The following is a 13,627-nucleotide window of genomic DNA, read 5'->3' on the forward strand; positions in this document are numbered from 1 at the left end:
AATGCAAGAGAATTTAAGGAACGAATTAATACGAGGTACGGGCCACATGCCACGCCAAACAAGCGCGTGCGGGAAGACCAAAAACATGCTAACTTTACAAAAAATATGCTCACTCCTATTGAACCCGGCTATAGCCTATGATGATAGGATAAAAATCCAAGCACAAGCATAGGTGTCGGAACCGCCATGCCAACACCAAAATGTGTTACAAGCTTAGGTGGGCCCAAGCCACCAAAATTACCCGGGGCTTGCTTGAACGGGTTGTGGTATGGATGGCAACGGGCTTTCATAGGACCCATTGACGAGCCAAGAAAATGGTAGTTTCGGGTCACTTGGGGGGCCCAAAACTCAAGCCTATTTCTTCGGTCCGAAATACATGGGTTAGCATGAGAGAAGAGAGAGCATGACCCAATACCTTAGAAAAAAAGTGCAAAGCCTGTTAGAAAAGGCTAGGACAATTAGAAGGCCTAAACGTGCTGTTAAAGTGCAATAGGCAAGCTGCTTCCGGCAGCTTGACGAAAAGCCCAGCAGACTGACCCAGAATGACATATCACCAATTCAAAGCCTAGGAAAGAAAAGCCCAGCCCAGACTCTCTGTAAAATATCTGGCCAAGCACGTTTTGTCCCTATCCAAGAGAGTCAACAGCAACCATCTCAAAAACCAGAGGAAATCCACACGAGCAAGAGGTTTACTCGTTGAGTAAAACGTAGCTCCTTTCCCTCCCATTGTTCTAGCAGCTTGCATAGGAAAGATCAAGAGAAAAGCAAGCGGCTCTTCACCTCTATGAAGAAGGGCCAGCAAAACCGAGACCTTGGAACCACAAATGGGTTCCTTACCCATGTGTCTTGGGCGGACGGGATTCATCAAAGAAGACGAAGTGGGGGAAGACAATGGAAAGAGGGAGGGAAGTATGACGGAATTAGAACCCTTAGTGGCTATAAAAAGGAGGACTTCTGCTACCCAGAGGAACCAACCCATTTCCAGAGCTCGACCAAGCATTGTCAAGCAGCTGGAAAATCTACTCAAGCCACCCCATCTCCTCCTCCATTCGTTTTCTTCCTCCATTAGGAAGGAAATCAGCCAAATCTTCCTTTGCTTGCTCTAAACCTCCATCCTCCATAGGAAAATTCATCTCTCTCTCTCTCTCAAAATTGCTAAACCTGTGAAAGCCTAGCTCCCATGCCACATGCTCTCCAAGCCAAGTTCTTCTGTAAAATTGGTTAAGTTTGTGTGGGCTATTAGTGAAGGAAGCCTGAGAGTGTTTTCGTAACAGTTTCATCAGACTCTGCGAAAAACACTCTTCCAGGCGCTTGGTGTCGAACCCAGGCACTTGGGAAATTTTGCTCACTTCTCTTCTTACGGCAGCCCAAGCCCATTCGTCAGGCTGCTGGAACAAAAACGGCCCCAACAATACTCAATTACCGCCAGGGTTCATTCTAACATGGGACGACATGCAGAAGGTTTTTCTTGCACAATTTGTCAGCTCGAAGAAAAAAGTCTCGCTCATAGATCTGGCGAAAACCACACAAAAACATGGGGAGAGTATAAATGATTTTATTATAAGATGGAGGAGTCTTGATCTCCAATGTACTAAAAAGATCACCAAGCAGTCTGCAGTACAGATGTGTTATAACAATCTCCTGCCAGAAATTGCAACGTTTGTCGCAACAGCGGAGCCTCAATCATTCGATACATTGGTGTCAAAGGCAAGTAACGTTGAAATACAAATTGCTTGTCAGAAGACAACAACAAAAATCCAAATTGGGGAAAAGAAGAATGAAGGCAAGAAAACGTTCAAGAAAGGGGAGTCATGGCTACTTTCGTCAAAACGGACAAGAAAAATGACAAAGGAAAAGGGAAAGAAGAAACGAGGAGAGTCACTCTTAAAGAAAGGAAGGAAGTCAAGTATACATTTGATGATGAGGATGTTGAAACTATCTTGTATGAACCCCTCGTAGCAAAGGCAATCAAACTTCCAGAACCAAAGCGCCTTGCAGAAGTTGATAAGACTAATGATTCTAAATATTACAGGTACCACCGGATCGTGAGTCATCCATTAAGAGATTGCTTTGTGCTTAAAAACATAATTCAAGAAAAAATCAACAATCATGAGATAGAGGTGGATTCATCTTCAAAGCAGCAAACTGCAACATCTAACATGATTGAGGGTGACCTTATTCCTCATGTTTCCTTGCCAGAAGGAGCTATACCCATAGGATTCCATGTTGACAATGAGGTCACAGTTGTTCATGCATACCCCAATATGCCTCGTCCTAGAAATCCTAATGTTCCTACCTTGTATGATCTTATGACTGCACCTAGCCTAGATGTTTAGGAAGATTCGTCAGATTTTTCCGATGAGTCCCAAAGTGAATGGCAGAGGGTTGTCAAAAGAAGGGCTTAAAAAATTGTCAAACATTCCTTGGTGCTAAAGTCATATGTTCACTATGGTGTCAAAATTACGAATAGGCTATCTCTAAAAAACAAGAAATTGAAAAAGAAGATTTCAGAGAAACCGAAGACCATACAAGGGGAAGAGTATGAACAACAACCAAGGGCTTTAGTTACCCTCGCTGAAACTTTACCTGCTAGTCTCCTTAAGAAAAATTACGAAGGAAAGGAAGAATGCTTTACTTGTTTCATGACTTCGTATGAAACCTCTGAAGAAGCAGATCAAACCACACTGCATATTGTACCAGTCATTCTTGATAAGTTAAAAATGACAGAAATTCCAATTTCTTTAAAAAAATTTGCAATAGAAATACCAGTTAAAGCAAGTAGCTCTAGATCTCAGGAAAGACAAACTTGTGTCAAGGACCAATCACAACTTGATGTGTTAGCTCATTTGAAACATATCCCAGCTTTTCTTAATATCTATGATGCTATGCAAATGTCAAAGGAATTTAGGGAAGCACTCACTGTGGCTTTAATGAGACCCGAGATGTTCAGAACCAGTTTCGAACTAGCAAACGTGGCTATTACATCACCAAAATATTGTGCTTGTTGTTTAGCAAGCATCACATTTGATGAAAATGATATGATGCTTGGATCTGAGTTGCACAACCGACCACTTTATGTTAGCGGAGAGGTTGGAAATACATCGATCAACTGAATTTTGCTTGATTGTGGCTCATCAGTAAATCTTCTTCCTTTAAAGACACTTCATATGATTGGAATGAGTGCACGACAACTGTCTTCATCCATGCTGACGATTCAGGGTTTCAATCAAGTCGGACAAAGAGCCATGGGTACTATAGCGTTGCAAATGGAAATAGGGGAACTCTATTCTGATGCCCTTTTTCATGTCATTGACGCTGACACATCTTACAATATCCTATTGGGGCGCCCATGGCTCCACACATATGGCATTGTTCCCTCTACATTACATCAGTGTTTTAAGTTCTTATCAAATGGGGAAGTCAAAAGGGTCTCTGTAGATGCTGATCCATTTGGTGGTGAAGAAGTTAATTATTCAGATGCAAAGTTCTATAAAACACCAAGCCTTACCTTTGTACAACCGCAAAATATAGAAAAGGCCAGGCAAGAGCTGAGCATAAAAATAGTAGGAGCATCAGGATCAACAAAACCAATCAAAATAAAGATCACAACACCTTCTGTGGTTTTCCCAAATAAAGAAAAGACTTCAAAGATAGCTTTCAAATATTCACCAAATGACCAAAAAAAGACGGGTCAAAAAGCACTGATGTCAGTTCAAAATACAATTGAGACACTTATGACAACATACACATAGCCACTACGTAGGATTGATTGTTCAATCCCAGGGGGCAGTATGGTAGTCTCAACTATTTTAAAGAAGAACAACAGTTGGTATAACCACATTGTTTTTAATGAAAATCCAACTATTTCGAAGAAGAACAATAGCCGACGTAACCGTGTTGTTTTCTTTGAAGGAAACAAGTCTATGAGAGCATCATCTTCAACTCCATTAAAGATAAAATCAAAAAAGGACAAAGCCAGAAAGAACTGCATTAACGTCTCAGTAAAACAAGAAAATGGCATGCTCAACGTAAAAGGTCCAGAAACAGGAAGAGACAAGTTAGTAGTTTTGACTGACTTTGAAAAATCTTTGTGTTGCTGAAACTGACCCAAGAAATAAACCACCTCGTATCTCAGTTTTTGAACGGCTTGGGAACAAAGCAAATAATTATCCAACTCGCATCTCAGTTTTCGAAAGATTGGAGACGTTGCTACCTCACAAAAACTTCAAAGGAGTAAGAAATGGAGAGTCAAGAAAAGCGTGATGACAAGTTCAGAGCAATCCAGAGATTTTGAGGCTGCTCAAGTTAACTGTGCCTCAATTGCAGATGATAACCCAACAGAAAATGAAGAGCATGAAATATGAACTCCTGATAATGAGCCTGTGGAGTTTATTGATAATGTTCAGCCAGCACCATCCCAAATTGAAGATGAAGCTCAAGCTACTGTGGATGAACTACAAGAAATTAATCTTGGTACAGATGAAGAGCCTAAACCCATTTTTGTGAGTGCCTTACTAACTCCAAATGAATTGAAAAATTATAATTGTCTTCTTCAAAAGTACCGATATGTGTTTGCATGGGGCTATCAAGACATGCCTGGCCTGGATCCTAATGTAGCAGTACACAGACTGGTAGTATCAAGTCAATGTCATTGTGTGAAGCAAGCTCCACGACGTTTTCGACCAGAGCTACAAGTACAAATAAATGCTGAAATTGACAAGTTAATAAATGCTAGGTTCATTCGAGAAGTCCAGTATCCTCGCAAGCATTGTCCCTGTAAAAAAGAAGAATGGTCAAATACGTATCTGCATAGATTTCAGAGATCTTAATAATGCCTGTCCCAAAGATGAATTCTTTCTCCCGATCACCGTATTATTGGTGGATGCAACAACTGGATTTGGGGCTTTATCCTTCATGGATGGGTTTTCAGGATATAACCAAATCAAAATGACACCTGAAGATGAAGAGCTTACTGCGTTTCGAACCCCAAAAGGGGTTTACTGTTATACTGTGATGCCGTTCGGTTTGAAAAATGCTGGTGCGACATACCAAAGAGCCATGACAATCATCTTTAGCGACATGCTACATAACACTATCGAATGTTATGTGGATGATCTGGTTGTAAAAACTAAAAAGAGAGAGCATCATTTAAATGACCTGAAACGGGGGTTTGATAGGCTCCAAAAACATCAGTTAAAAATGAACCCTTTGAAATGCGCATTTGGGGTGACGTCAGGGAAATTCTTGGGTTTGTAGTGAGACACCGTGGGATCGAAATTGACCCTTCCAAAATCAAGGCAATCCTAGAAATGCCTCCTCCTCGAACCTTGAGACAGTTAAGAGGTTTACAAGGAAGACTAGCTTACAAGGAACCTTGAGACAGTTAAAAGCGTTTTGGCATGCTTGATCCCATATGAATGGTGTGTCCTTTTTCATCAGCCTTGTGAATGGCTGGCACCAATTAAGAGAAAACCCTTAATATTATACATCGCCGCACTTGAACACTCACTGGGGGCAATGCTCGCTCAAGAGAATGAAGACGGAAAGGAGAATGCACTTTACTATTTAAGTCAAACATTAGTGGGGGCAAAACAAAACTACACCCCCATTGAAAATGTTTGTTTGGCTTTGATTTTTGCTGTGCAGAAATTACGATATTATATACTATTGCATGGCATTACTTTAATTTCCAAAGCAGATCCTCTCAGATATCTCATGGCAGAGCCAGTACCTTTTGGGCGTTTAGCGAAATGGTCTCTTTTGTTATCAGAGTTTGAAATTAAATATGTATCCCAAAAGGCAATCAAGGGATAGGCACTAGCTGATTTCCTTGCTGCACACCCCGTGCCAGATAATATGGAGTTGCCAAATGATTTACTAGATGAAGAGGTATTTTCTACAGAAATCTCACCATGGCAACTTTAATTTGATGGAGCAACCAGAAAGAAGGGAGCAGGGGTAGGCGTGGTGTTCATCACACCATTAGGGGGCTTGATGCCCTACTCTTTTTCTCTAATGACACTATGCTCAAATAATATAGCAGAATATGAGGCACTCATCATTGGCCTCGAAATTGCACTTGAAATGAACATCAACTGTCTGCATGCATTTGGAGATTCACAACTAATTGTCAAAAAATTGAATGGCCAGTATTCAGTCAAAAATGAAAATTTGGTTCTGTACAATGACAGAGCTAAATATTTAATGACCCAATTTCAAGACATTCAAATTGCCTACATCCCAAGGTCAGAAAATGACAAAGCTGATGCATTAGCAAATCTGGCAGCATCTTTTTCTCTCCCTGAAGAAAGAGACATACAAGTCACTGTTGGAGAACGTCATCTACTTCCTTCAGCTTTCAATCGATTGAAGGAAAAGCATGATGTCAATGTTGTCACAGTTTACGAAATTGAAGAGGGCCCAGATTGGCGCCAGTCCATGACAGATTTTCTTCAACATGGAAAATTACCAACTGACCCAAGGAAAAGAGCTTATGTCAGGCGTAGGGCCAACCGTTTCATATATCTAAATGACACTTTATACAAGAGATCCTTTGATGAAATACTCCTTCGGTGTTTATCAAAATAAGAAGCAACTACTGCCCTTTTGGAAATTCATGAAGGTGTCTGTGGTGCACATCAATCTGGACCCAAGCTTGCAGCCCAGTTAAAAAGGTTAGGATATTACTGGCCAACCATGGTTCAAGATGCGATGAAGTTTTCAAGTAATTGCAAGGCATGTCAACTACATGGAGATTTCATACACCAACCACCTTTGCCTCTTCATCCAACCATATTATCTTGGCCATTCGATACTTGGGGATTCGCTGCAACAGACTACTTTTCAAAATGGGCAGAAGAAGTGCCTTTAAAAGTAATGAAAGCAGAAGATGTTACAAATTTCATAAGGACACACATAATTCATCGTTATGGCGTACCATCCAAAATCATCTCAGATAATACCTTGTACTTCAAATGCAAGACTATGGTCAAGCTCTGTGATAAGTACAAAATCCGACATTCATTTTTTGCAAGTTATAATCCACAGTCCAATGGCCAAGCTGAGGCATTTAACAAGGTGCTTTGCAACATTCTCAAAAAGATGGGATTCAACATTTCATTTTGAGCTTTTTGAACCTGGTTATGAACTCTTAAGCAGGCTCATCTTCACTCTGTTTGAGGGCAGCATGATCACTGATTGTGATTTCTGGCTGGATCCTGAAGTAGTAGTCATGGAAGACATTTTCCATCTGTTCCCAAGTTTGAACAAAATTGGCTGGTAAGTTAGTATACCAGTTGAAAGCTTGCCCAGAGAGAGAGTTTCCAAAAAACCTTAGCTTTAACAGAGGGTTATTTTCTATGGCTATGCACGGGACAGAAAATCAGCCTATGTGCTCAACTAATGAAGCAGGGGTGTCTTCTTCATTGAACAAAGTGAAGTTTGGCACCTTGAAACCTGGGGATAGAGGTATTTGATCAATATATGCTGGATATGGCTTTCTGTAGGTAGGTCTTTCTCCTCTTCTGGCCTCAAGTTCCATCATTTCTCTTATCATTCTCTGAAGTGCCCCATGTCATTCAACGCATTGACATAATGCAGATTTCGCCCCTATTCTGGCTGGTTGTGTTCAAGCCTTTGCTCTATCCTGTATGGTCTGTGTAGGGCTTCCTCCTTGCGTTCTTCTTCTTCTTCGAAATCTGGATGGTTCCTCCAGTTTGACCCTAGTATGTTCCTGTCATTGTTAGCAAATAGGTTAACTCCCCCTCTGCCTCTCCTACCTCTTGCTAGTGGAGGGAATGGATTGGGGTCCATCCTTCTAGGTCTATATGGCAATATGGCTAGTTGCTCAAGCATAAGTGCCAAGGGTTGATCACGTGGGGCCACTGGTTGTGGAATAGGTGGAGGTTCTTGCTGATTCTGGGGGGCCTAAACTGGCGCAGGGCCTTCTGGACGAACTGGAGTCTCATGTTCTTGGATGGGAAGGGCTCCTCCCCTCTGTCCAGCTTAGATCTCTCCACATCCTGGTATTCCAGCTATCTCTGCGATGAGAGGGTTCTCTTGATATGGCCATGCCAGTCCTAGTGGAGGTCCATAAGGGTGGTTAGCTGCTGGACCACAACATCTGGGTTTGGATTTCTGGCAATAGTAGCCTCACGGTCTTTCCTAAACTGCTTATTGACCTGCCATTGCATCATGGCTATCATGTTGTTCAAAGTATCCTGGCTCGGCCTCTTGTTGAAACACAACCTCCTGTATCTAGTTTAACCTTCTGGATCCAGAACTGGAACATTTACTCCTAGTACTGCCCTGGGCTGATTGCCTAGCATCACTTTCTTCTTACTCAAGTCCTTCTCGGAGTGCTGATTGATCTCTTTCCATGGCACAACGTGGATTCTGGCTAAAACTTCCAATATTCATATACTAGAGGATTTTTCTAGGAATATGTACACTCAGAGGTCCCACTGGGCGTGCCTATATTGTTCACCCATTTGATATTTGTTCCTATGATGATAGGGTAAAGTTCCCCATTGTCTCGAAAACCTATTGACTGGTCAACGAGTCAACTTTCTTTTGTGAGCAAGAGTGCCATTGCTAGCAATGAAAATCGTAGCAGACTTCTTAAAGATAGATAACTTGCGCCCCAAGTTACTGATTTCTAAACAAGTGGTTGTGAATTTGGGTGAAGAATATCTCTCAAGTAAGTTCTTTTCTTGCCTCAGACTGGTGAGGACTTTACAATTTTTCACAGTACAAAACTGGTAGTTTTGGTCAGAATAAATGATAAGAAAATGAACTGTTTTTAGGCAGAATTGCCTTTTACAAAGCTCAAAAAAGAAATACCAACTCTAAAAAGACAAAAAAAGCTCTTAGACTTCAGTTTCTACCTAGATAAATGCTTCTGATCCAGGCTGGACTGGGCATATCTATGCTGGACTGGACTATCAACATCTTCAATTGTCAAGTTTCAGCTGTAAATCGATACCATCGTTCGAGTTTGATAGAACTTTAATCCATTTCAAGCCCAGGAAGGCTTTTTGGACTGCAGAATTGGGATTTCTTCAGTCCAGAAGGGGCAAAAGTGGCTGGACTTGAGGATCACTGAGCTGGAACTGCACTGTGGTACCTATTCTGCTTGATTAGGGCTCTCTATAAATTTGTTGAGGTTTTCATATTTGATAAAAACCTGTACTCTACTTGATTTGGCTTAAGCTGAACCAAATTTGTAACGAGATAAATCTCGCTTTGAATGACTATTTCTTTGAAACTGAACTGGAGTTAGAGATTCTAATTTGTAGCTGACTTGTTTCTTGTGGCTCAATGAGCTATTAGTTGCTTTAGTGTTTTGAAGGTTTTTGAGATCAAGTGATCATTTTGAGTTTATGTTTTTGATTGATTTTTTGGTTGTCCCTTGATCTGTTCACCTCCTCTCATATTTATAAAAAAAAATGCTGGAGTGGGGTTCTCTAATCTTTTAATAATGTGCGGCAAAAATTTTCAAAAGATCTTTTTATTTTAAATGCAAAGAAAAAGGGAAGTTATCTGTTCTGGCAGAGAAGAACCATCAATAATCAGTTTTCATGGAGGTCTTTTCCTTGCTTTTTTGAAAGAAAGGCCAACTCCTCTTCGTTCTCTATTTGTTCTTGGAAAAGAGAAAGAACACAATCTGACGTGATGGTCAATTTGCTTTTCTTGTTTGAACAACTCCCTTGCTTCCCACTTATCTCTTGAGATCGTAATTTGCTTATCTCTTGGAAAAGATCACCTGCTCTGATGTAGAATTGTATAAAAAAGGATTTTGATCTTTTGGCCGTAGAGTTTCAGAGAAGTCTTTCTGTTAATGACCTGCTTTCATTAATTACCAATCAACTCTCTTGTGATAGTTGAAATTGTTGACTTTTCAAAGATAGGTAGTCACGTGGGTTTTGAGAATAGACTTTCCAAAAAATATGTTGATCTTGTACTTTGGGTTTTGAGATCAATGGAGAGTATTTTGATGCTGGGCCCAATCCAATTCTTTTATTGATCTTCTCCAGTGGTTAATTGCCATTTAATTTGGCATTTTTTACAACTCTTTTGAATCAAAGCCTAGTCCTCTGTACTTTTCTATTTTGTGGGCCTTTCTTTGCCTAAATGGGCTTGCACGTGAATTTCTTTTTGGCCCAAACACAATCAACTCAATGTTTGTCTCACTATCATCATCTTCAGCCTCTTCTCCACTATCATCATCTTCAGCTTCATCATCTTCACTGTCATCTGCCTCATTATCTCCCTCATTTTCTGCCTCATCATCTAAATCAACATCCACTTCTACAAACTGGTTCCCTAACTCACCAACATCAGTTTCAGTTTCAACTTCAACTTTTGACCCCAATTGTGGAGTAGATGCAGATGCCTGGCTCTCTGAGAAATGTGGTTGATGCTTATATGAGAGATGTAAATGTTGAACTCTAGAGGTAGGTGTATGCTCCACAAACTCTACTACATGGGCATCTACTTCAATTGGACCCCCTTCTTTTGTTCTAGTAGTGGTACTGTATTTTTTTCTGGTCATATCCTAAAGAGAAAGCAACATCAAACAGGTCAAGCATTGACAGGTGGTCAACATTATAGTTGTCTACCCATGTAACCTTACCCCGAACATGCTTCCCCTCTGAAATATAACCTCCATAGTGAATTTCTAGGGAGAACAAATCTGGATCACCTAAAAAAAACAAAAAATGATATATAAAACCACTATTTTATCACACCAACTTATCTTTACTGCCCAACTACCATTCTAAACTTGAAATTGACTCAGGTCCACACCAACAATTATGCAGACAAAACAACACAAATGCTTCTGGAACACAAGTATTTCCTATTCAAAAAGCATATCAGACAACACCACAAAATGTACAAACAACTGACAGACCAAGGACCACACAAGCTTTTGAACAATTTCAAATTGGGAAAAGCGATTACTTACTGTACTTGGGAGGTGGCCCTCTGTTCCGCACCTGTAGAGGCAACACATCCTGACTCATGTTGCGTCGAATCAACAGAGCCAAAAGAAGCTTAATGAAAAAGCTTTCAGACTCCCTCGATATCGTCCCTCTCCAACCTTTGATTTCGTCCCTTTTCCCGCCCTCAATTAGGTCCCTTTCTAACCCTACCAATTTGAAAGCGATGTGCGAAGTGTGTGAGAGAGATTGCTAATTGAATCTGTGCTGAATGATAAAAATAACCCTCAACAAAGAGTCAACGTAGGTCAAATAGACGAATTAATGGATGAAATGTTCGAATTTTGACGGTTGGGGGGGAACATAGATAACAAAATTTAATTCGAGCCTTTAATTCGCTAAAAAAAAAGGTCAGGGGGTAAATTGAGAGTTATGTACAAGTTCAGGGGGCAATTCGACATATTACCCTTAAAAAAATTGCACGCAAACATAAACATGACCTAAGAAAAATTAAACTAGAAAAATAATAAAAAGAAGAGCAGAACACACCCGGATAAACGGCAATTGCTGATGATATCAAATGCTCCTACTGCTGGGCCGATAGTTCGCATGCCACAGCCCACTGTCAATACGGCCCAAAAATCAACCCCAGCTATCAACCAGCTGTCTGCTAAACAGCTTAATTGCAAAGTTGGCTCAAATTACATGAAATACTAGCCGTGATGCATAGAAAAATTTACTTAAGGTAATTGATGCTCTTGGAAGTGGTGGTCGTGAGCCCGCTTGGATGAAATTGGCACATCATTTGAATGAAAATAGAGAAAGGATGTTAACGAATGGGTCCATGTCATTTTATTAAAAAAAAACATAATCAAATGGACTGTTGACTAGAGCCCAGAGCCAACGCAACGGCTCTCTTTGTCCATTTGCTCGTCAGAACCCACATGGGTTCGCTTGCATATGTCCATTCATGCCACGCGTTCTCTATTAAAATCAGAAACCTACTCTCATTAGTCATTTCTCTCAAGACCCCATATGCCTCTCTCTATTCATTTTCCTCAAACCGCACAATCTGCTCGCAGCTCACAACTACCGTTCAGCTCACTCTCCCTCATCTCCAAAACCAAAAACCGAAGCCTTCATTCTTCGGCATTTTTCTCAGACTCAAATCATGGCTCTACAAAAATCTGAAGTTAGCCATGATGGAGCAAGGATGGAAAAAGGTAAATCCCTCATCCATGTGTGTCAGTTTTTTTTTTTTCTAGAGATCTAACACACACGTGTTTTCATCCATGTGAGGACACTCGGAGTGCTGACAAATCCGAGGAGAAGTGAGGCTCAAGGATCAAATCGTGGACAGATGGAGATGGTGTGCTCAAAGTTCAGATCCATTGGGAAAGTGCAAGAGACATCTCGAAGTGTTCGATCTATGAATCTGAAAGGTATAAAGACTCATCCTTCCTCTTGACGAACTGATGTTAGTATTTGTATCAAATGAACTGAATATGTGGAGGTATGTCTTCTTTGTGTTCACAGGTTCTCGATTTGAAAGCATAACAATGATGAGGACAACGAAGGCCAGCTAAGACCTTGCAGATCTGAGTCTTGCAAACGTAAAAACTGTGTTATGAGGAACCCCTATTTGTTCGAAAATGCTGCCCCATCATCCCCTACATGGAATGATACTAATGTGGTATGTTGTGCAGAACAATTAGATCTGAAAGAAAGAATGCTCAAACTGGAGATCCACTGGACAAAAGGCAGGACGCATCTCAAAGGTGTTTTCAAATCCTGCAAGTTTTGTGGGTGTAGATCCAGTATTTAAAAGCTGTATTTAAGTGCTCAAAATGGTGTGGTAAACTGGATCTGCATAACTACTGCAAGACTTGCATTCTTTGATTGCTTTAAATTCCAGCATAATGTAGATGTGGTTGACATTAACGTAGACTTACTGCTGGGTGCATGATTCCAGTGTAGGATTTTCTGCGTTTGATGCTTACTGTTGATTGTTGTGTCCTACATTGAATCAATATGTGTAAGAAGTAGAAATAGGAGAAAAATAAAATCAACTAGGTAAAGACACACAACAACAAAAATATATGTGTAAAAAGTATTTTGTATTTTTTTTTTGTATTTTTTTTTTGTTTTGTTTTGTTTTTTTAAAAAATAAAAGAAGTAAAAAGTTTAGAAAAATTAGGCTGCCTCCCAATAAGTGCTTTATTTTAAGTCTATACCTAGACATTGCAGAAGCCTGGTGGTCAAATCACTGGTTCCTTCAGAGTCAAAGACTCGTTTGTAGTGTCAAAGGGTGTCTCCACGTAGGGTTTCAGCTTGTGACCATTCACCTTGAATGTGTTGCCTTTAGCCTCATTAGTTATTTCAACTACCCCATGCGAAAAGACTTTAGTCACCAGATATGGCCCAGTCCAGAGAAATTTTAATTTCCTTGGAAACAACTTAAGCCTTGAATTGAATAATAGAACCTTTTGCCCCTGGTTGAAACTCCTTCCGTAAAATTTGACAATCATGAAATGCTTTAGTTCTTTCCTTATAGATCCGGGAACTGTCATAAGCACCCTGACGAATTTCCTCTAGCTCATTTAACTACAATTTTCTCTTTTCCCCAGCTAAATCATATGCAAAATTTAACTCTTTAATAGCTCAGTACGCTTTATGCTCAAGCTCCA

This window comes from Prunus persica, chromosome G7 (genome assembly GCF_000346465.2).
Source record: "Prunus persica cultivar Lovell chromosome G7, Prunus_persica_NCBIv2, whole genome shotgun sequence".
NCBI lineage: Eukaryota > Viridiplantae > Streptophyta > Magnoliopsida > Rosales > Rosaceae > Prunus > Prunus persica.